Source organism: Phyllobates terribilis, unplaced genomic scaffold (assembly GCF_046119375.1).
Source record: "Phyllobates terribilis strain yellow unplaced genomic scaffold, ASM4611937v1 Scaffold_161__1_contigs__length_4309998, whole genome shotgun sequence".
Classification (NCBI taxonomy): Eukaryota; Metazoa; Chordata; class Amphibia; order Anura; family Dendrobatidae; genus Phyllobates; species Phyllobates terribilis.
Genome location: NW_027362921.1, coordinates 1971863 through 1997157, shown reverse-complemented (window position 1 = coordinate 1997157; position 25295 = coordinate 1971863).

The window sequence follows — 25295 nt, the reverse complement described above, 5'->3', positions numbered from 1 at the left end:
TGGATAGTCCCATGACGGTGGAATGCGGGGAGCTCGACCTCTTCCAAATCTTCTGAATTCTCACCCTCGTCTGGTAGGTTTGGCATCCTGGACAGGGCGTCCGCATTGGTATTGGAGCGTCCTGCCCGGTATTTGATTGTGAACTCGTAGTTGGACAGACGGGCCATCCATCTCTGCTCTAGGGCACCGAGTCTTGCTGTGTCCAGGTGTGTCAACGGGTTGTTATCCATGTACACGATGAACCGGGAAGAAGCGAGGTAGTGCTTAAAGCGTTCGGTGATTGCCCACACCACTGCCAGGAACTCTAGCTTAAATGAGCTGTAATTCTCAGGGTTTCTCTCGGTGGGTCGCAGTTTTTGGCTGGCGTAAGCGATTACTCGTTCTTTCCCCTGCTGGATCTGGGACAGCACAGCTCCTAGCCCGATGTTACTTGCGTCGGTGTAGAGGATAAAGGGCTGGCTGTAATCAGGGTACGCCAGGATTTCATCCCCCGTGAGGGCCATCTTCAGCTGGCGGAAGGACTCTTCTTCTAACTTCTCCCATCTGAAGGGCGGCTTCTGGCTCTTGGCCTTCCGGGACTGGCCTATCAGGAGGTCCTGCATAGGAGCTGCCTTTTTGGTGAAACCGGGGATGAATCTGCGGTAATAGCCTACCAACCCAAGGAACTGCCGCACTTCCTTTACACTGGAGGGACTTGGCCATTCCTTAATTGCGGTGATCTTATCAGGGTCGGGAGCCACTCCGTCAGCGCTCACCACGTGTCCCAGGTACTGCACCTTTGACTTCAGGAGGTGACACTTAGAGGGTTTCACCTTCAGGCCGTAACTTGCCAGGGCTTCGAACACTTCCGCCAGATGTTTCAGGTGGTCCTCATAAGTCTTGGAATATACGATGACATCGTCCAGGTACAACAGGACCGTCTCGAAGTTTTTGTGTCCCAGACAGCACTCCATTAATCGTTGGAAGGTTCCTGGTGCGTTACAAAGTCCAAACGGCATACAGGTAAACTCGCTAAGTCCCATCGGGGTGGTGAATGCGGTCTTCTCCCGGTCAGCCTCTGCTACAGGAACCTGCCAGTACCCGCTAGTGAGATCCAAGGTAGAGAAGAAGTTAGCAGATCTTAAAGCAGCCAAAGACTCCTCTATCCTTGGTAAAGGGTACGCATCCTTGTGTGTGATACGATTGATTTTCCGGTAATCTACACACATCCTCATAGTGTTGTCTTTCTTTTTGACTAAAACTAGTGGGGCTGCCCAGGGGCTACAGCTATCCCGGATCACCCCAGCCTCCTTCATGTCTCTAAGCATCCCCTTGGCGTGTTGGTAATGTGCAGGGGGTACGGGTCGATACCTCTCTTTTATGGGAGGATGATCTCCCGTGGGGATGTGGTGTTCTACCCCCTTGACTCGCCCGAAGTCTAACGGGTGTTTACTAAACACTCTCTCATACTCTTGAACCACCCGGTAGACTCCCTGTTTCTGGTGGGAGGGAGTGGAGTCAGTTCCCAAGTGTAGTTGCTGACACCAATCCTCCATTACTTTCTTAGAGCCGTTACCTTCCTCCGGGTGAGATGGAGGCAAGGGTTCCACAGACTGTATAGAGTTTTGGTTAATGGTATATAATTTGGCTAGCGTGGCATACCGGGGTAGGTATACTTCCCTCTTCCCGATATTTATTAGGCGAACGGGCACCCTCCCATGGCGTACATTAACCACCCCCCGTGCTGTCAAAATGGTGGGCCTACTGTCTGAGTAAACTGGTTCTACCATTGCCTGGTAATCTCTACCTCTCGGACCAATAGCTGCCCGGCACCAAATCATCATCTCACTTTTTGGGGGCATGGCAATAGGGAAAGGGTCACACATTCTTACGCTACCAATCTCACCACCGGAGAGTTCTAGCTGTTGCCGTCGCATCAGTGCCCGGATCTCTTTCTGGAGCACTCGCTGCTGGCCGGAGCTGGCGTTCTTGGCAACCTGCTGTAAAAGGAAAATCACCTCTGCAAGACAATTTTCAATTACATTAGTTCCTAGAGTTATTTTTGGGTGACTCTCGTGTTTGTCAATGTCTACAATGATCAGTCCCTGTGCTGCCAGTTCGACTCTACCGATTTTGATGGTCATCTCTTTAAATCCGATCTGCGGCACGGGTTGACCATTGCTGGCGATAATACTCAAGTCGTCGTCAGGGTAACGGGTTATATCCGAGTCATTCCAGTACTGCTTGAAGAGCACGTACCGGATGGTGGTGACCTGTGACCCGGTGTCCAGTAGGGCACTCATAGGGATGCCATCCAGTACCACAGGCAAGACTGGACGTCCTCCCACATATTTGTCGCGCCAGTTCGATGGGCCTGGTGATCTTTTTCCTGGGGGTTGGCCCTCTACCCCCAGGTTGTGCCAGTTTAAAGGACAGTACCTTGCCATATGTCCGGGTTGATTGCAGCGGCGGCAGATGGGTTGTCCGTCCTCGTTGTATCGGTCGCTGGGTCTTCCTCTGGCCGGTGGGGTCCTCCTTGGTCGACGCCACGGGATGTCCTCCGGTCCGGATGCCAGCTGGATCTTCCCTGGAGTGGAGACCTGTAAAGACTGCACAGTTCGGGTTAGCGCAGCAACGCTTTTAGCTAGTTCTTGGACCTGATGGTGCAGGTCTGGAGCCGGGTCATTGTTCAAAGCCTGTGTAGCACCCTGAGGACTCGGCTGCTGCAGGGGTATTACACCTCAAGCCAGAGGTGTGATATTCCACTCCCGGGTAAGGATGGAGTGTGGAACTGAGCTCAGTAGGCTGCATACACTACATACATCCCATTTCCGGGGGACAGAACTACGGTACTCCCACTAGATATATGTGCAGGTACGACAGCGTCTGTCCCTGGCTGGAGTGGGAGGGGGGTGGAACATCCCAGTAGTGTAGGGGCAGATAGGGGGAGCAGTCTGGGTAAGGCTAGGAGCTCATTGGGTGCTGGTCACCTGAGCTCACACATAGAGGGAGTATATAAGGTGGGCACCATCTTAGGACAGGGTCAGTCTTTTGTAGAGCAGAGGAGAAGAGCAGAGAAGCTCAGCCAGCTCCAAGGCCAAGTCAGAGTGAGAGAGGAGAGAGAGAAAGGCCCAGAGAGGGGGAGAAGAAGGAACCCCAAGAGCCCAGAATTAAAGCAGAAGGGTGAAGGGTTGGCAACACGGGTACCGGAACCCGAACTGGTGGAGGCCACTAATCCTTAGCCAGGAACCGGAGGTCGTGGTTAGGATCTGCCACGACCCTCACCAAATCCACCAGGATGGCACACCGAGCATAGGGTCAGGGTAGCCGAAGAAGGTTCAACCAACAAGAGACCCGAGGGAGCCGGACATAGGTGGATCCCTGGTGGGAACGGCCAGTAGAAAGGAAAAGTCAGAAAGGGAGCTCAGGATCACGCTCCAGAATTGCTTGGGAGTTGGCCGAGTCCAGGACCTGGTGGACGCAGCACGGCTCGGGTGGTCACTAAAGGCCAGAGTGACCAAAAGAACAGCAGTAAGTAAAAACCCTGAACTGCACAGCCCGACTCCGAGTCTTCTTGCTTAATTCTCCTGCACCTCCACAACCACCATCCTCTACACCTGACCCCCCTGAGGCTATACCCCTCCCGTTGGGGGTTATACTACCACAGCTGCACACACACCACCAGCCTCAGCGGACCCTTCTGCAGCGGCGGCCTTATTGACCGCAAATCAACGGGTGGCGTAGTCGACACTAAGAACACCTAACAACATCTGCAAAGACTGCCGCACACTGAGTTTGACACCCTGGGCACGGACCGGGTCACCGCCACTCGGAGACTACAACCCCCATCTGATCCGGCTCCGGGTATCCCCTAAGAACATGGCCCAGGGGGCGCGTCACCTGCGCATCAGCCCCCACAGGTCCTGCCGACAAGGGCGCCGCCTCCTGGTGGTAAGTGATAGCTGGGCGCCTGTGGGTCACAACGCCACCCGGTGCCGGTTCTCGGAGCACCCGGATGGCTCTGTCCTTGAACTGTGCAAATCCCAGATGAGGGTCCTGTAAGGCCATTGCCCGCAACTGGGTTCGGTGGGCATTGCAATATAAACCCTCTATAAATTGTTCAGTCAACAGCCTGTCCTCGTCTCCCACGCTGTCAGGGTCGGTCTGCTTAACGGCTCTCAGGGCCTCTTGTAGGTTCAGGGCATAGTCCCTAATACTCTCATGTGCCTGCTGTTTGCACCCGTAGAATCTAAGCTTGATCTCGGCTGAGGTGCGGGTATCAAAGGTGTCCCTCAGCCGGGTTAGTATCCCTGCGACAGTCCTCCCCCCAGGTGGCCAGGACTTTACCTCCCTTCTGGCTGCCCCGGTTAATTGGGCCACCAGGATGCTCACTTTTTGCTCTTCTGTGAGGGGGTACACCTGGAAGAGGCTATCCAGCTTTTCTCTAAAGTCCTGCAGGGTATGTGACTCCCCTGAGTACTGGGGTAGCCAGGCTGCCCCCGGGATATAGGGCATGGTGAAAGGCATGACCGCAACAGCGGTGGCGCTGGCGGGGGTTGAAGCGGTGAAGCTCTCCTCCGTATCCGACATCCTTCTCCCCCCTAGTGGACCGTGGCCTACCTTGCGATGATCCTCTTCCGTAGGCCGCGGCTCCGCAGTGGATCGTCAGGGTTGAGGACCTTCCGTCGCGCTCCTGTGACGTCAGCGTCTGCTGGGCTCCTTCCAGGACCTTACGCAACGTCCGGACGTGAGGCGGGGCTTCAGTTCTCGCGCGCTTTCGGAGTCCACGCCCCTCTTCTTCCCGCGCGGCGTCCTCAAGATGGCGTCCAACGGCGGGAAAACTCCACAGATGGCGGGAAGAAGGCAGAAGATGGCGCCGGATGGCGGGAAAACTTCACGGATGGCGGGAAGAAGGCCGAAGATGGCGCCGGATGGCGGGAATCTTCACCACAGGTAAGTTTTAAAAGTCTCTCTTTCAGGCACGCAGTACCCGGTGGTTGCGGGCACGAAATCCTGCCGACTACGCCAAAAGTTGACGCGCCCCTGGGCCTGTGTCGCGCTGTGTTGGCACGCGGGAGCTTACCCGGAGCCGGATCTGTTGAGGGTTGTAGTCTCGTGGCGGTGACCCGGTCCGTGCCCAGGGAGTCAGACTAAGTGGCGTTGTATTAGCAGTGATGTTAGATGACTACGCCACCCGTTGAATGCAGCTTTAGAGCTGCTGCTGCAGGGCAGACCGCTGAGGCCGGTGGTAGGATTGTGCAGCGCGGTAGTATAACCCCCAACGGGAGGGATATGGCCTCAGGGCAGCCGACGTGGATGATGGGGGTAGCAGGAACCACTCGGAGACGGTACGGTGTAGTTTAGGGTCTTTACTGGTAACAAAGATAGACCCTCCCGGAGTACTGGCTAGCGATTGGGGCCTGGTCAGTCCTTGAGCAGATGGGATCTCCCCTGGCCAGGTGGAGTTGTAGGCCTCCCAAACTAACGATACTCTTCTGGCTACCTTGATAGAGGCGGGTATAAGTAGCCCACGTCCCTGAGTGTACCGTGCGGTGCTCACCCGTATGGCCGGTGACTCGGGGCCTTCTAGTAGCTTCCGCTCCACGACGGCGGTGCTGGTCCCACGCGTGTGACCGTGCCTTCGGGTTTCTGGGCCAGAGGACCTGCAATCCCCTGCCGGTCGGTTTCTGCTGCTGGATAGGAGTTAGTCCCCACAGCCTCGGACTCCGGGTCCGGTGATAACTTCTCAGTCAGGGCGAGCTCTGCAGCTGTCAGCCCCTGACTCCTTGTAACACTGCTCCCACAGAGCTCTTGATGTGCTTTTCCTATAGCTGCTTCTCTGTCTCTACTTCTTCTCTACTCACTAACCCTGCCTCAGCCCCAGGTTTATATATATATCTGTCCCTGTTTCTGCGTGTCCAGACCAGACTCCGTCTCTGTCTGGAACTCCTCTCCTTCTCCTCTAACCCTGCCTCAGCCCCAGTTTATATAGGGGAAGTTCTTCCCCTCCCAGGACTGGGCAGGAGGTGTGGCATGCATAGGATTCCTGACCAAGAGACCTCCCACCTGCTCTCAGACATAACATTACATTATTGTGGAGACCAGACCCCTGGGGTGCCACACATGTGTACATGGATGCACAATTCACAAGTAACCATGCAAAAAGGCCGGACTGGCCATCTGGCAATTCTGTCAAATGCCAGATGGACTGCTGCCAGCTGTGGGCCTCTCCTTCAGGCACACCTGCATGACTGAAACTGGTGGTTCCTGGGAGAAATAAAATGTATTTTGTCCCGGGTGCTGCAGTTTCAGTACAGCGGCTAGGCACCTTCATAATGCTATTAACCTGCAGATTAACCCTATATCTGCAGGTAAATAGAGTTATCTGACCTGACAGGTTCCCTTTAAATTTCACAGCAGTTTGCATTCTGTAAATGTGATATATATCTTGAGCGATCCACAAAAGTCGATGAACATATATCGCATTCACTTCATAGCAAGTGGTGCTCGCAAATGCCAGGGCTGAATTTAAGTCCTAGTCCAACCCTGCCATGCAATAACACTATATGTATGCTGGTGAATCCACTAATGCATATATGCATGTACATGAAACTGTGTACGTATGAAAAGCTATATCCGGGCCCCTGATGAAGCAGTGGTGAAACACATGTCGGGCCCATTGGTGAGTAAGCTGATCGTCTATATGCACTTTGACTGAACTCTTTATAACTTTGTATATTTGCCCCGTAACTGAAGAAAGGGGAAATATTCAAAGGTACAAACAAAGAGTTCAATCAAAGTGCATCTAGATCAGCTCACCCACCAATGGACCTGACACGTGTTTCACCACTGCTTCATCAGGGGCCTGGATATAGCTATTCATATATTTAGAGACTACGTTTCAGAAGGGGAATTACCTTTGCATTGGCAAAATTAATTAAGTACACAGTTTCATGTACATGCATATATGCATATGTCTTTTTCGGTGTTTGTTTGATCACATTGTTTATATAACTTTTATTCAATTTAATAAATATTGACTTTTTATCAATATTGGTGTACTTTGTTCCTGTCACACGTTTTTCTCTTTCGGATGTTTGTTCAATCCTGTGCCCTAAGGGGACCTGCAATTAATTTGGTTTATCAGATATGTATCGGTAAATTATATCCAGAGGTTGGAAACCAATTTAGACCTAATAATTTTTCCGGTTGAAAGATTGCAACCTACAATGTATCCAGAGTAGGACATTTTTTTTTATCTAGACTGAAATATTGTAGCAAACCCACAGGACATAATAAAATGCCGCTGGTTTGTTTAGACAGATTGTCGAAACTGGATACAATCGTAGCAAACCCTCAGTTGTAAAAAAGTTCTTGGTCTATAGGACCAAATTCTGGATTCACTGACATAAAGCCGTGATCTTGGAAATGATGAGGAGTTCAGATACAAAGTATATTAGGAGGTGATGAAGCTTCATATACGCAAACGTCTTTTAATGGCATCTCGGTTACATACAGAAGGGAATGTGAGGCTGAGCAGACATTTTTGTGATCTTTGAGCATTTTTGGGACAGCAACTAAATTTAATTGAAAAATATCAAAGGCGGCGTATGGACATTGAGCGTAAAAATAAACGGAGATCCGCACAGTGACAATTCTGACCTCTCGGCGATTTATGGCACTGCACTAAAAAGGAACATTTTTCCTTAAAGTCATTGATGTTTGGGTCATTGTTTGGCCAATACAGATTTATGAATGTTAGTACTGTAGTTGTGTGGGAATATAAAAGACCTGCGTTTGGGGAGGAGGTAGAAGTCTGGGGCGCATACTCTTCTCTTTGAACTCTATTGTTATTAACTTATTCTTGTTCTAAATATTTAAAATCTATTATTTTTGGATACGACTGATACAACTTTGAAACAAATATATAACAATAAATAATAGAGTGAAGAGATCACTTAGTGGAGGAGGAATAGACGTCTTCCATCTGCTACGTCACCCATCATTAAGGCACAACTCTTCTTAGGCAATGTGGGAGAAGGTTTTGTTACCTGCTGAGCAATTGATTTACTGTTGTACTATTTGCGTATTCTGGAGGGTCTACACATAAATATTTGTAGCCCCACCCATATTGATAACTCATCAATATCTGATTGGTGGAGAGCAGACCCCCTACAATCGACAGGAGGAAGAAGCATTCACCTGAATAGGGCTGGGCTGCAGTACCAGGGATGTACCAGCTGTAGCATACATGTCCCGCTGTGGTGAGATCTAAGGGGTAACATCATTCCTTGTGGAGAGTCACATGCCAGTGTAAGGAGACTTATAGGCCATGCAGTGCTCCTAAGAGGAATTAAATATGCAAATTGACTCTTCAGAAAGGAAGAGGACTCGAACTCTAGTGCCACCTATTGGAAGTAGCAATCCTAAGAGTCAATATCAACTCTTTAACCAGTCTTGCCAGATGTCTTAGGCTACGTTTCCATTATGAGATTTTGGTGAGTTTTTTACGCTAGTTTTTTTTTTAAATGCAAGTAACTTATTTTAATTAATGGGTGCAGAAAATCTGCAACATCAAAAGCTCACCAAAAGCTCATCATGGAAATGTAATCTTCGAATAAAAAGCCTAACCAGAATCTCAATATATTGACACGTGTTTCGGGGTGTTGCACTCTCCTCAGTGCAAAGATTGAGATCTGATTTGACTGTATGAGAGTCCTCGGATTGGTGTATAAGGGGTAACGTCTCACCTTGTGGAGAGTGACATGCCTGACCATCGAGTGTAAGGAGACTTATAGGCCTCTGAGAAAATTAAATATGTAAATATACTTTCCGGAGAGGAAGAGGACTTGAACTCTAGTGCTATCTATTGGAAGTAGCAATCTTAAAAGTGCTGAGAGTAAGGCTATGTGCCCACGATGCAGAAATGCTCCGGATTTTTTCCTGAGCGTTTCTGCATCTCCCTGGCAGAAAAAACGCATGCGGATTGTACATGCGGATTGTACATGCGGATTGTACATGCGGATTGTATATGCGGATTGTACATGCGGATTGTACATGCGGATTGTATATGCGGATTGTACATGCGGACTGTACATGCGGATTGTACATGCGGATTGTACATGCAAATTGTACATGCGGAGATACATGCTGAGATACATGCGGATTGTACGTGCGGATTGTACATGCGGAGATACATGCGGAGATACATGCGGATTGTACATGCGGATTGTACATGCGGATTGTACATGCGGATTGTACATGTGGATTGTATATGCGGATTGTACATGCGGATTGTACATGCGGATTGTATATGCGGATTGTACATGCGGATTGTACATGCGGATTGTATATGCGGATTGTACATGCGGATTGTACATGCGGATTGTACATGCGGAATGTACATGCGGAGTGTACATGCGGATTGTACATGCGGATTGTACATGCGGAGTGTACATGCGGATTGTACATGCGGATTGTACATGCGGAGTGTACATGCGGATTGTACATGCGGAGTGTACATGCGGAGTGTACATGCGGATTGTACATGCGGAGTGTACATGCGGAGTGTACATGCGGAGTGTACATGCGGATTGTACATGCGGAGTGTACATGCGGATTGTACATGCGGATTGTACATGCGGATTGTACATGCGGATTGTACGTGCGGAATGTACATGCGGAGTGTACATGCGGATTGTACATGCGGAGTGTACATGCGGATTGTACATGCGGATTGTACATGCGGAGTGTACATGCGGATTGTACATGCGGAGTGTACATGCGGAGTGTACATGCGGATTGTACATGCGGATTGTACATGCGGATTGTACATGTGGATTGTACATGCGTTTTCCTGCCAGGGACGAGTGGATGGGAAGCGTTCTTCACATGCATTTCCGCATGCGGGTTGACAAGCGCTTTCCAAGCGATTTTAGCATTACTTGGAAAGTGCTTCACAACTTGGTCACACTGTATAAATCCATGCAACCGGCATAGATTTATATAGTGTGACCGAGAGAATGGTAAAAAATAAAAAAATAAACATATACTTACCTTATAATGGCCCCCGGAGTCTTGCTTCGCTCCGTCCTGGCTTGCCGGAAGCTCGCGGTACACTGAAGGACCTGCCGACGTCAGCGTCGTGTGACCCGTCACATGACTAAATTACATCACCGCAGGTCCTTCAGTCCACCGCGATCTGCCGGCAAACCAAGACAAGGAGACCGCAGGCCATCAGAAGGTAAATATAATATTTATTTGTTATTTTATTCTTTTTTTTACAGGTTCTCGGTACCCGGGTGTGGAGGAGAGTCTCCTCTCCTCCAGACCCGGGTACCATCCGCACATTGAAACGCATGGATTCTGCATGTACAGATGCAGTGACGCGGATTACACGCGTTCCAATGTAAGTCAATGGCGGCGAAAACGCAGCGCTTACGCAAAATAATTGGTAGTGCAGGCCTTCTACCATGAATTTTTTAAGCGTTTCTGACGCTGCGGAAACGCTTAAAAAACGCATGGTGGGCACACAGCCTTACATGCCAGGAGCAGCTGTCCCTTTGTTCTTCTGGCCATGGGAGGGTCATATGGGCACTCAACAATCAAGTATCCACGGATTCCATCAATGGCATCCTGTGTCCCCTGTGTTAATGGAGCAGTAGCGCCAAAGCCTGATCACTAAGGATGAGCGAATTGATTTGAAACTGATTGTTAATAAAATAAAACAAGACATCATCATCCTCGCCCCTCACACGCGCCTACTGTCCAAGCTCTGTGCTGGCACACACCACTTTCCTCCCCCAAGCTAGGAACTCCCGTCTTGTCATCACTCTTTGCTGGCACATTTTATAATGTCACAACGTCATAATGTGCGGCGTCAAACGTGGTCACGTGGACCAGCATCGATCATACATAGATCAGCTATTGTGTCCGATGGGTAGGTGACACATGTTGCCTGTAGGATAACACCTCTAAGTTTAGGCTTTTATCATGTATTTCTGGAAAACCCCTTTAAGCCTGCATTTACAATCTGAAAAAAACTACAAGAAGCAAAATGAACATAAACCTTGCTGTAAATAAGAAAAGAAAAAGCAAAAGTGTATTTAAATAAAATAGGGCTCTTAGTAACACTGTTTTTGATCAAATGGCTCACGGAAACATTAGACATAGTACGTTTTCTGTTCTTCATTTTCCAATTTAGGCTATGTTCATACCTTACATTTTTGGCCTCAAAGAGGCACAAGAGACAAGAAAAACGCAGCAAAAACGCATCAAATATTCAGCAAAAAACTCAGCAAAGAGTCAGCAGAACCTGCTTTTTTGAAGTCGCTTCTTTACTTCCAAGAGAGTAGGTTTTGCCTGCGGAAAAAAATGCAGCAAAAATGCAATGTGTGAACATAGCCTTAAGATGCATCGAGAAAATAAAAAAAAATCAGTAGTGAAGTTGGACAAAGCCTTTAGGAGTTATATTTATAGTCACAATGATTATATCTATAGCAGGAGTCTCAAACTCGGCTGGGTATATGGGCCGCACATGGAAAAAATGTGAATTTGGGGGGCCACATTCTTTGCAGGTCAAAGTGTGTTTACTTTAGTTTATATATAAAACAGCATTTTTAGTGGCAAAATATTTATTCATGCTTTATTTTTAATTTTTTTTAAATTATTTTTACAATTTTGTTTCCTCCAATTGGCCACATAAAGTAATATTGTTTTACTATTAGCACCAAAAGGTAATTCTGGCAAACATCTAGTAATGTGCCCCATCCTGGTGGTCCCAATATTGCAGTAATGTGCCCCATCCTGATGGTCCCCATCTTGCAGTAATGTGCCCCATCCTGGTGGTCCCCATCTTGCAGAAACGTGCCCCATCCTGGTGGTCCCCATCTTGCAGAAACGTGCCCCATCCTGGTGGTCCCCATCTTGCAGAAATGTGCCCCATCCTGGTGGTCCCCATCTTGCAGAAACGTGCCCCATCCTGGTGGTCCCCATCTTGCAGAAACGTGCCCCATCCTGGTGGTCCCCATCTTGCAGAAACGTGCCCCATCCTGATGGTCCCCATCTTGCAGTAATATGCCCCATCCTGGTGGTCCCCATCTTGCAGTAATGTGCCCCATCCTGGTCCCCATCTTGCAGAAACGTGCCCCATCCTGGTGGTCCCCATCTTGCAGAAATGTGCCCCATCCTGGTGGTCCCCATGTTGTAGTAATATGCCCCATCCTGGTGGTCCCCATCTTGCAGAAATATGCCCCATCCTGGTGATCCCCATCTTGTAGTAATGTGCCCCATTCTGGTCTCCACCTTGTAGTAATGTGCCCCATCCTAGTGGTCCCCATCTTGTAGTAATGTGCCCCATCCTGGTCCCCACCTTGTAGTAATGTGCCCCATCCAGGTGGTCCCCATCTTGTAGTAATGTGCCCCATCCTGGTCCCCACCTTGTAGTAATGTGCCCCATCCTGGTGGTCCCCATCTTGTAGTAATATGCCCCATCCTGGTGGTCCCCATCTTGTATTAATGTGCCCCATCCTGGTAGTCCCCATCTTATAGTAATATGCCCCATCCTGGTGTTCCCCATCTTGTAGTAATGTGCCCCATCCTGGTGGTCCCCATCTTGTAGTAATATGCCCCATCCTGGTGGTCCCCATCTTGTAGCAATGTGCCCCATCCTGGTGGTTCCCATCTTATAGTAATATGCCGAATCCTGGTGGTCCCCATCCTGTAGTAATGTGCCCCATCCTGGTGGTCCCCGTCTTGTAGTAATGTGCCCTATCCTGTTGGTCCCCATCTTGCAGTAATGAGCCCCATCCTGGTGGTCCCCATCTTGTAGTAATGTGGCCCATTCTGGTGGTCCCCATCTTGTAGTAATGTGCCCCATCCTGGTGGCCCCCATCTTGTAGTAATGTGCCCCATCCTGGTGGTCCCTATTTTGTAGTAATGTGCCCCATACTGGTGGTCCCCATCTTGTAGTAATGTGCCCCATCCTGGTGGTCCCCATCTTGCAGTAATGTGCCCCATCCTGGTGGTCCCCATCTTGTAGTAATGTGCCCCATCCTGGTAGTCCCTATCTTGCAGTAATGTGCCCCATCCTGGTAGTCCCTATCTTGTAGTAATATGCCTCATCCTGGTAGTCCCTATCTTGTAGTAATGTGCCCCATCCTGGTAGTCCCTATCTTGTAGTAATGTGCCCCATCCTGGTGGTCCCCATCTTGCAGTAATGTGCCCCATCCTGGTAGTCCCTATCTTGTAGTAATATGCCTCATCCTGGTAGTCTCTATCTTGTAGTAATGTGCCCCATCCTGGTAGTCCCTATCTTGTAGTAATGTGCCCCATCCTGGTGGTCCCCATCTTGTAGTAATGTGCCCCATCCTGGTAGTCCCTATCTTGTAGTAATGTGCCCCATCCTGGTAGTCCCTATCTTGTAGTAATGTGTCCCATGCTGGTGGTCCCCATCTTGTAGTAATGCGCCCCATCCTGGTGGTCCCCATCTTGTAGTAATGTGTCCCATGCTGGTGGTCCCCTTCTTGTAGTAATATACCTCATCCTGGTGGTCCCCATCTTGCAGTAATGTGCCCCATCCTGGTGGTCCCCATCTTGCAGTAATGTGCCCCATCCTGGCAGTCCCTATCTTGTAGTAATGAGCCCCATCCTGGTGGTCCCCATCTTGTAGTAATGTGCCCCATTCTGGTCCTCATCTTGGAGTAATGTCCCCCATTCGGCAGTAATGCCCCATCCAGGTGGTCCGCATCTTGTAGTAATATGCCTCATCCTGGTGATCCCCATCTAGTAGTAATGTGCCCCATCCTGGTAGTCCCTATCTTGTGGTAATGTGCCCCATCCTGGTGGTCCCCATTTTGTAGTAATGTGCCCCATCCTGGTGATCCCCATCTAGCAGTAATGTGCCCCATCCTGGTGGTCCCCATCTGGTAGAATTGTCCCGTCGCTGTTCTTCACACACATAAAAAAGAAAAAAAAAAAGATTCCTCTCACCTGTCCTCCATTCTCTCTACGTCCTTTGAGCACATGCGGCCCGCAGTCACAGACCCCTTGATGATTACGACCTGGTCCAGGAGGAGCCGCCGACAGCAGCGCTGCATTGACGCGCAGAGACCGGCTCTCTACAGAGCATTTCCAATGCCAGCCACCGGCCAATCAGAGGCCAGCAGCTGACATCTGTGCATGGCAGTGACGTCATACGCATGCGGCCTGCGGGGGCGTGTTTGAGACCTCTGATCTATAGGGACACCTTGTATTTTAAGCATTCCATATGCTCAGTATATGAACTATTGTAAATTTTATGCATTCCTATTCTAAAGAGAACATGACACCTGATTCATGCTGCCCCCGAACTAAGGCAGACTGACTCCATTATTGCAGCAATGTATGCTTTACTCTGAAATGCTATGGCGTTTCAGAAGAAATATGCTTTAAGGTGTTGTGCACACAAGTAAATAAATCGGACATATGCTGCCCGATTTTTTGGTTGGATAGCACATTGACTGCCCACTGACCCTTGTTATTCTATAGGGCTGTTCAGATGACTGATTTATCTAATCGGCCAACTGACGTAAAAGCTGGTCAGATGGATGGCAAAAAGAAGAAAAACTGGTCACATGGATGGCACATGGACATAAAAACTGGTCACATGGATGGCATATGGACATAAAAACTGGTCACATGGATGGCACGTGGAGTTAAAACTGGTCATATGGATGGTACAAGGAAGTAAAACTGGTCACATGGATGGCAACTGGACGTAAAAGCTGCTTATATAGATGGTCCATGAACATAAAAACTGGTCACATGGATGGCACATGAACATAAAACCTGGTCACATGGATGGCACATGAACATAAAAACTGGTCACATGGATGGCACATGAACATAAAAACTGGTCACATGGATGGCACATGAACGTAAAAACTGGTCACATGGATGGCACATGGACGTAAAAGCTGGTCACATGGATGGTACATGGACATAAAAACTGGTCACATGGATGGCACATGGACGTAAAAGCTGGTCATATAGATGGCACATGGACATAAAAACTGGTCACATGGATGGCCCATGGATTTAAAAACTGGTCACATGGATGGAACATGGACGTAAAAACTGGTCACATGGATGGCAAATGGACATAAAAACTGGTCACATGGATAATACACGGACGTAAAACTGGTCACATGGATGGTACATTGACGTAAAACTGGTCACAAGGATGGTACATGGAAGTAAAACTGGTCACATGGATGGCACCAGAACGTAAAACTGGTCACATTGATGGCACATGGACGTAAAAGCTGGTCATATAGATGGCACATTGACATAAAAACTGGTCACATGGATGGCACATGGACGTAAAAACAGGTCACATGGATGGCACATGGACATAAAAACTGGTCACATGGATGGCACATAGACATAAAAACTGGTCACATGGATGGCACGTAGATGTAAAAACTGGTCACATGGATGGCACGTAGATGTAAAAACTGGTCACATGGATGGCACATGGACATATAAACTGGTCACATAGATGGCACAAGGACGTAAAAACTGGTCACATGGATGGCACATGTACGTAAAAACTGGCCACATGGATGGCACATAGACGTAAAAACTGGTCACATGGATGGCACATGGACATAAAAACTGGTCACATGGATGGCACATGGACATAAAAACAGGTCACATGGATGGACCATGGATGTAAAAACTGGTCACACGGATTCCACCTGGACGTAAAAGTTGGTCACATAGATGGCACATGGACATAAATACTGGTCACATGGATGGCACATGGACGTAAAAACTGGTCACATGGATGGCACTTGGACATAAAAACTAGTCACATGGATGGCACGTAGACGTAAAAACTGGTCACATGGATGGCACGTGGACGTACAAACTGGTCACAACATGGATGGCACCTGGATGTAAAAACTGGTCACAAGGATGGCACTTGGACATAAAAATGGTCACATGGATGGCACATGGACTTAAACACTGGTCACATGCATGGCACGTGGACGTAAAAACTGGTCACATGGATGGCACATGGGTGTGAATCGTCTGAGTTTTCATATTCTCGTCTGCAGCCGGCCTAAAATCTGGATGACTAGTCCCAGAAGTAATGAACAACAAAGTAGCACTCTGTAACGCTGAGTATGTAAATATGAAGTATGAAATACGAATAGCATTACTGCTGTAGAAAATAGAAATAAATGAGAAATTTTAGCGCATGTAAATATGAAGTATGAAATATGAATAGCATTACTGCTGTAGAATATAGAAATAAATGAGAAAATGATGATCAGGATCTTACTTTCCCACACATAAGCAGACGGATGTCCCTTAGAGAGGTATTCACATTGTTAGGTCCTGACATTGAGAAACACCTTATCGCAGCAGTCAGGTACACATGAATTGGCCAATTTATGCGCTAAGATTTCTCATTTATTTCTATATTCTACAGCAGTAATGCTATTCATATTTCATACTTCATATTTACATGCGCTAAAATTTCTCATTTATTTCTCTTTTCTACAGTAGTAATGCTATTCATATTTCATCCTTCATATTTACATACTCAGTGTTACAGACTACTACTTTGTTTGTTCATTGTACATGGAGGCAGCTCCTCTTAGTAAGCACCTGTTCACACATATTTCTTGTAGTGGAAGTGCCGTCATTTTCTTTGTTACTAGTCCCAGAAGTAAGTCCCTGGCGGCTTCTCCCCGTCCCGCTCCCATAGACTGACAGGTCTCTCCTTATGTGCTGCCTGAAAGAGACAAATAGAGAGAGGGAATGATGGACAGAGCAAAATTTTAACTCTATATACTGTATAATTATTATTATTATTTCAGATTTTAATACTCATAAAACTTTATAAACTTTTACTACCACCAGTCAAATCTGACCCAACCTGGTGAACCATTGGAAAGTGAGAGGAGTGAAGAGAATAAAAAAAAACACCCCATAAACTAATTAATGTCCTATACCTGCTTTATTAGGGCACATTCAGACGTCCGTGCAAATTGGTCCTTGCCCGGACTGGCCGGCGGCTCTCCTGACAGCCTTATAGAAATACATGAAGCTGTCATGCTCCGGTCAGGAGACTTGCAGCCAGTCCGTGCTTTGCTGTCCAAGATCGTCTGAATGTGCCTTTATGTGGATTTTGCTAATAGTAGCTATTGAATGTGGAAAATCCTTCTATGCACTATGCAGTAATATAATGTTACATGAATGTCTTATTTCTCTGCAGTCACTGTCATTCGTCAGTAAATGTTTTTATGAACTGTCTTTATTTGCGAAAAAAAAAGTGGTATGCATTGCTGTTGAATATGAAGAAGGAGCGCTGCGAGTCTGTCTAGCCCGACGTGACCCTCGCTGTCAGCCCTCATCAGGGTCCTGAGAAGGGACCGTATTATAAACACTCTGCGCTGTCTGTAGGTGACTACTCTTTGTCTAACCTTCTCTGTTATTGCAAAAATGTCAGCCAGAAGTAGGGTGGGTAGACCTCATTTAATTTATCAGTAATGGACACTACCGCTTGCATGGTTCCCAAGAGTGTTTGATTAGGGATTCCCAGAGGAAGCGGCCTGTTCTCAGATGGCCAAGTGACAGGGTTTATATAGAACAGCAACTTGTGTCTAAGCAATGCTGTCAGCCGCAGAGACGGATGAAGTGAACCGGAGCGCCCATGACTTCATTCACACCTCAACAGGCAAACAATAAAACATTTACACACAAGAGTGATTTACTGTGGAAAAATTATTTCCCCCACGATTTACATGTCAAACCGTGAAAAATGTCTAAATGACTCCTCATGTGTTTGTTAGCTCCCTGGTCAATGCCGGAATCATGGGGTGTTCTGATACCTCTATCTACCATTTAAACAACCACCATATTTTTTTGTTGGTCATCACATAGTGGTCAGGCTCCCCCTATTTACTCAGTAGGTTAAAGAGTAGCAGTCGTTCTCATTTTGATTTCATAAATCAATAGTACACATGAACACGATCTGCTTCTGGAATGATCTCTTACTCTCAATTCATGTGTAAAATCTATAAAATCTGGATTCAGTGTAAACAGATTTTTTCATATTACTGAGATAGAAGATGACAGTTGGTGCCTACAAGATTCTATGGAGGAAGGAGTTGGAGACAGACACAGACATTCTGCTGCAAGTTCTCCTGCAAAAACAGTTACAGTTCAGCATAGAATTTTATGGGCACCAACTGCTTACTCCTACCTATCATAACCCTGTATTTCATCTGTGTAGTTTGACTTATAGGTCTATATCAGTACAAAAAGAAACAATCTGGTGAAAGTGATGACCCAAGTGAGTGTATGTACCAGCCTGCGTGCCCTGCAATGGACTGTGGTGAGCTACCAAGTGAGAGATACCCTGAGAGATAAGTTCATACAAAATATACTGATGAATGACATTGAGTGCAAAGAATTGACATACTTATGTAACATTATATTACAGTGAGCAATAGTGTGGTCTGTCCCTAGTGAGCACTGCCAAGTTCTAAACTATTAGGCTATACCTGTTCCTGGTGGCAAATGCCTGTTATGAATTACTAGGAGACATATTTAGAGACTGCTCACATTGCTATTGGTAACCACCAAGTTCTGTGCCTCTACTTTAATGTGTAACTGCCAAGGTCTGCACCTCTGCTTAAAGTGTAAACATGTAGTTCTACATCTCATCTTTAAAGTGTAGTCATTAAACTGTGCCTCTCAGCCCTGAAGTATAACCAACAAGCTCTGTACCTCTATTCCATAGTTTAACAACTGTAACACACGTGGATTGTGGACACACTGCACCATGGGCTGGGGAGAGCCTGGATGGGCATAACTAGGCAACCACCTGGGTTTTCACTAGAGCCCCTGATGGTGTGGTTAGACTTGGGCCACAAGTGGACGACAGTTGCTACTCCAGGACAGATCCGGGTACCACGGCAGCTGACCCCATGGGTCAGGACAGGAGACACAGACTTGGAGTCCAAGGTGGGACCGGATAATGGTAGATCGGATAGTAGTGCTAGTACTAATGGGACAGGGTAATAAGCATAGGCACTGGTTCACTTGCCGCCGGAGCAGTTTCAGGCTCAGGTTCCGCAAGTGCAGGTTCAGGTTCACGTTCAGGAGGAGCGGTTTCAGGTTCAGGTACCGCTGGAGCAGTTTCTGGATCACATACCGCTGGAGCGGTTTCAGGCTCAGGTACCGCCGATTTGCTTCTGGATTAGGTACCGCAGGTGCAGTTTCAGGATCAAAGTACAGATCAGACTGGAAATGAACTAGAACAGATGCAGATTGAGGGACCTGAGAATGAGCTTGCAGCTAGCAGGCCCTAACACTCAAATGATGCTCAGGCACCTACCAAAAGGTGGAGGTGCCTTAAGTGCCTCTCAGCTAGTGACTGGGGACACATAAGATTGCACTCATCTTTAAGAGACTGGGAGTGCATGCGCACGTGCCCTAAGCGCCCTGTCAGGGGAGCCTTGCAGCATGTGCCAAGACTGGAAAGCGAAAGCTGGAGAGGGGAACATGGCAGGGCTGCCTGGGCGGTAAGTAATTTGGTGTTCCTGCTAGGAGGGAGGAGCAGAGGCGTGCAAGGACGCTGGCATTACAACAGCCAAGATTTATGTCTCAATACTTTGTAAAACAGCCAAGTTCTATGTCTATACATACATATATATATATATATATATATATATATATAAATATATATATATATATATATAGAACCTAAGATAAAACCAAAATAAGCAAATGAATAAATAGCAATAGTGCATGAAAATAACATAGGGTACTTAGTTGACATAATTTTTATCAAAAAAATGTAAAAGCCATCTGACCACGTCGAGGTGACCCTATTTGGGACGGTTCTAACCTCTGGTATTAAAACCTTACCCTATGTCAAGTGACGTAATGTGAATAATGGCTGAGAAGGACTAATGGCCTCAGCATCTACACCATTTATCCTTTTAGATTTAGCTGTAAAATAAATATTCATTGCTGTGATTCCTGTTGTTTGGAGGCTACTTCGTATATGGCTCATGCACACGCAGCACATACCTCAGGCATATTTATCTATAATATATTGTGGGTAAATAATTACAAATACAGTATATCTGCTGCTGGACCAACATAATTCTTATATATTCTTCATATAATCAGTTAGTAGGTATACAAAGGTTCTGGTCACACACAGGAGCATAGCTATTGGAGTTTGCAAAGATAGAAAATTAGATCATTTTGAGCCTGCTAGATTTAGGGACCATCCTGATCGGGTATACCTTGTTGTGGTGGGGCACCTTTTATGCAGTGAAACGAGGTCAGACGAATTTCATAAGTGAAAGCCTATCCAAACAATATATTTTCAAAAGAAAAAAAGTAATTGACGCACCTAAGCAGAATGCTGAACAATACCCTTTTCTATATCTGTATGTAATAAAACAAACTTCCTTAAGATAGAATGACAAGTCTTGTCTTCCCTGAGTAGTCATTCAACTGACCCCTTAAAAAATGGGAAAACACATTAAGACGTTCCTTGGGGTGTGTTTAAGAAGAACTGTACCTCTCAGTGATATCATTGTGATCTGTATTGTCTGGGCTTTTCTACTTTGGAGCTGTAACTAACAGCAATGGAGGAACCTCTAGTGACTCACCTCAAGTGTCCAGTCAGACAGATGGTCCCCTGTGACTAGGCTTTTTTGTTAAATATATTATATTTCTTAAATAACAGAATAAAATTATGGATATTTTAACTCTTTTCCAACATTGGAACTTCACAAATGTTTTGTTTATTCTTGAGTCATAAATCAATGAAAAAAAACAACCAGACTTAGAAGAAGTAATGTCTCAGCGGGAGAGAATCGAAGAGATAAATATTAAGACTGGGAAGCATTTCCAAGGTTGCAGAAGTCAGAGTTGAATTATAGGACATTCTTGGGGAGATGATCTTGAAGATAGTCATGGATCTTCTTTGTTATTCTGGAAAAAAAAATGCACATACGTTTACATGAAACTGGGGACATGGGTCTACATTTTGACATAATGGGTCTACAGTTAAGTACAAGATGTATATTCTTTGTATTAAATCTCGATCTTCTTATTAATTCATGGAAACAACATAAAATAGTTTCTGCACATTTTTGGGGAATTTAAAGACCACTCTTGAATACTTAGAGTTGGACTGGTTCCACCAAGGATGATCCATAGAGGATCCTCTGATTGTCCTAAACTTTTAAAATATCTAGCAGAAGACAACCTCATTAGGGGGTATCTTATCACTGATGATATGTCTTGGCGTACAACATTTACAACAATAATTACCATGCAATAATATTGTGGGTACATGTTCTATATAGATAGACGGTGGGCCCTCAGAATCATTGCCTGGGTTGACCTAAGGAACAGTGATGTGCAAGCGTGCTCGTCACTGCTTGATGCTCGCCTGAGCATCTCACTGCTCAAGATGCTCTGCGCTCCTCGAGTATTTCCGGGATGCTCGTGCGGGAGCTCGGGTCCCCTCTCCGCATGTTTGGCGCTCTTTAGAGAGCCAATTAACATGCAGAGATTGTCTGCCACTCACAGTAATGCCGTTGTCATGTTGATTGTGGCATTACAGTGATTGGCTGGCCGCATATAAGACCTGGTGACCCTATGCTCGTCACAGTGTACCCCGGAAACAGGCAGAGTAGGAAGAGCTGCTGCTGAGTGAGGGACAGAATTGGCATTTTAATAGTTAGGCAGGGTTTGTGGACAGTGTATACAGCACAATAGGGTCCATTGCACGTTCTGTGCATGTTCTGTCTGCTTCTGATGTTACAGATATCCATAGCCCTACATATCAGGGCTATTTTTTTTTTGCTCTTAATCCTGATTATTTGCTTAAAAATCAACACAGTACACCATTTTACTGCTGCATTTCCTTGTTAGCAGAAAACAGGCAGATTTTTTTTTTATTCACATTGCTGTATTGTTTAAGCAGAGAAACTTTTCCATCCCATCACACGTGATCACATTTTACTGCTGTAATAATCGTGACATTTTGTGGATCGTGCCAAATATTCCACTCCATTTAAAGTCAGCCATCGGTGTTTTGTTAAACCTATTCATACTTGGTTGCTGACCAATACTATACTACAAGGCCACAGCCTAAAACCATGGTCGTCACACGTGATTGCATATTACTGTGGTAATAATTCAGACATTTTGTGGAGCGTGCCAAATATTCCACTCCATTTAAAGTCAGCCATCTGTGTTTTGTTGAACCTATTCACACTTGGTCGCTGACCAATACTATACTACAAGGCCACAGCCTAAAACCGTGGTCGTCACACGTGATCACATATTACTGCGGTAATAATTCAGACATTTTGTGGAGTGTGCCAAATATACCACTCCATTTAAAGTCAGTCATCTGTGTTTTGTTGAACCTATTCACACTTGGTTGCTGACCAATACTATATTACAAGGCCACAGCCTAAAACCGTGGTCGTCACACGTGATCACATATTACTGCGGTAATAATTCAGACATTTTGTGGAGAGTGACACTACACTACAGATGGTACTACCCACACCACATTCATACTGTCTGTTCAGCGTGGATGGCCTGAGGAATGGGAGAATGAGGAGGAGAGCATGGACAGTCGTCCTCTTGTTCAGGACAGGGAAGACTTGTGTGGTGGCAGTCTGGCACACATGGCTGACTTTATGTTCCACTGCCTTTCCCAAGACCCTCGCGTTGCACGTATTTTTGGTAAGAGTAATTACTGGTTGGTGACACTTCTAGACCCACGCTACAAGGAGAACCTTCTATCTTTCCTTCCTGTGGCGAAGATGTCTAGTAAAATGTTGCAGTACCAGAAGGCCCTTGTTGCGGAATTATTAAAAAAATTCCCATCTGAAAACGCTGGTGGCAGAGGTCAGAGTTACTTTGACAACCAAGGAGTACAGGCGAGGGAGACACACATATGACACAGCAGATGCAGGGGAACACTGTCAAAGGTGTGGTGGGACAGTTTTCTCAGACCCTCCCGGCACCCAGGCCCTGATGCGCGGGGTATTCTGACAAGGAGGGAAAAGTTTTGGAAGATGCTGAAGGACTACCTTGCTAACCATACCAACGTCCTCCGTGATTCCTCTGTGCCTTATAATTATTCGGTAGCCAAGCTGGACACGTGGCAAGAACTGGCTCCCTACGCCTTGGAGGTCCTGGCCTGCCCTGCCGCTAACTTTTTGTCAGAGCGGGTTTTTAGTGCCGCCGGGGGCAATATAACTGATAGGCGCATCCGTTTATCAACTGAAAATGCTGACAGGTTGACTCTTATAAAAATGAACACAGGCTGGATTGGGCAAGATTTCTTAACACCACTGGATGATAGCAGCGGAATATAAAGTCAAATCCAGTGGCTTTTTTGGGGGGGTCTATTCCCATGCACCTCTTCACACCCAAACATGGGTATACGCTTCCTGATTTTTTCTGTTGTCCTCCTCCTTCTCCTCATCCTCCACCACCATATCACCAGGGTGACTGTGATGCAACACCCACATAATTTTTTTGTAAGGGTGTTTATGATGCCGTAGGAAATTTTTTTAGAGACCTATCTCTAACTTTCTGTATGTTATAAAGTATGTTCTGTTCATGTATACCCCCAGGGGTAAATGTTTTTCAGCCCATGCACTTAGTGCATGGGCATTACCAGTATAGGAAACCCATTCATTAACAATGGTAACAATTTTTTTAATGAGGGCCTCCTCTATGTCTCTTCAAAGGGGTATTGGAGTGCGTCCAATTTTTGGCCAGTCCTTGCAGTCACTGCATGGACATTACCAGTATAGGAGACCCACTCCTTTAGAATGGGAACATTTTTTTTACTGATACTGCCTCCCTTTTGGATTAAACATAAAATTTAATAGTTATGTTTCTTTTGTTCTGTAATCATTCCCTTCCCCGAAGCTGTATACGCTACCAAAACGCAAAGGGGTATTGGAATGAGTCCTAAATTTTGGAAACCCTTGCAGTCACTGCATATGCAATAACAGAATAGGAGACCCGCTTCTTTATAATGGGAACATTTTTTTACTGAGGCCCTCCTCTATGTCTCTTCAAAGGGGTATTGTAGTGCGTGCTAATTTTTGGCAGCCCTTGTCTTCAAATTGGTATTGGGGTTTTTCCAAAATTTAGGCAGCCCTTTAAGTCACTGCATACACAATAACCGTATAGCAGAACCACTCCTTAATAATGGGAACATTTTTTTAACTGAGGCTCTCCTCAATGTGTCTTTAAATTGGTATTGGGGTTTTTCCAAAATTTAGGCAGCCGTTGCAGTCACTGCGTATGCAATAAATGTATAGCAGAACTGCTCCTTTATAATGGGAACATTTTTTTTAACTGAGGCCATTCTCTATGTGTCTTCAAGTTGATATTGGGGTTTTTCTAAAATTTAGACAGCCCTTTCAGTCACTACATACGCAATAACTGTATAGCAGAACTGCTCCTTTATAATAGTAACATTTTTTTAAATCAGGCCCTCTATATGTCTTCAAAGGTGTATTGGGTGTTTTCTATATTTTAGACAGACCTTAGAGTTACTGCATACGCTATAACACTATAGGAGACCAGCTACTTAATAATGGGAATTTTTTTTAAAATCAGGCCCTCTATGTCTCTTCAAAGGGGTATTGGAGTTTTTCCAAATTTTGGGCAGGCCTTGAAGTCACTGCACACGCTATAACAGTATATGAGACCCGCTCCTTAATAATGGGAACAACAAAGCATAGCCAGCTAATGGTCCTCTAACAATAGTGAGGGCCAACTGCTGGCCCTTTAACAATAGTAAGGGCCTCCTGATGGCCCTATAAAAATAGGCTTTGTGACTTTCAGATTCCCTCCTTCATAAATGAAACAGGATGTGTCTGATCATGTCTCACATACCACATGGCCAGATAAGGTAGTAAAATGTTAAAATGACATTTACCGGTAAAGGTATTTTTCACCATTGAAAGCAATGCAAATGTACAAAAACGCATCAAAAATGCTATGTGTGAACATAGCCCAAGGTGTGGAGGAGCATATTTTGGGGGGTTATTTATTTTGCCTTATATGGAAGTCATTGCACTGAAAAGGATGTTCCTTAACATTTTTTCCAGGAAAATCCATTTTGGTTTAGTTTTTGTATGGTTTATTGTGAGTCCGTAAAAGTGGCATAATACTCTGACAACATTGTTCACAGCAGTGACCTGGGAGTCAGAAATGCTTCCAGGGCTTTTCCCCATGCTGTTCCCATGTCA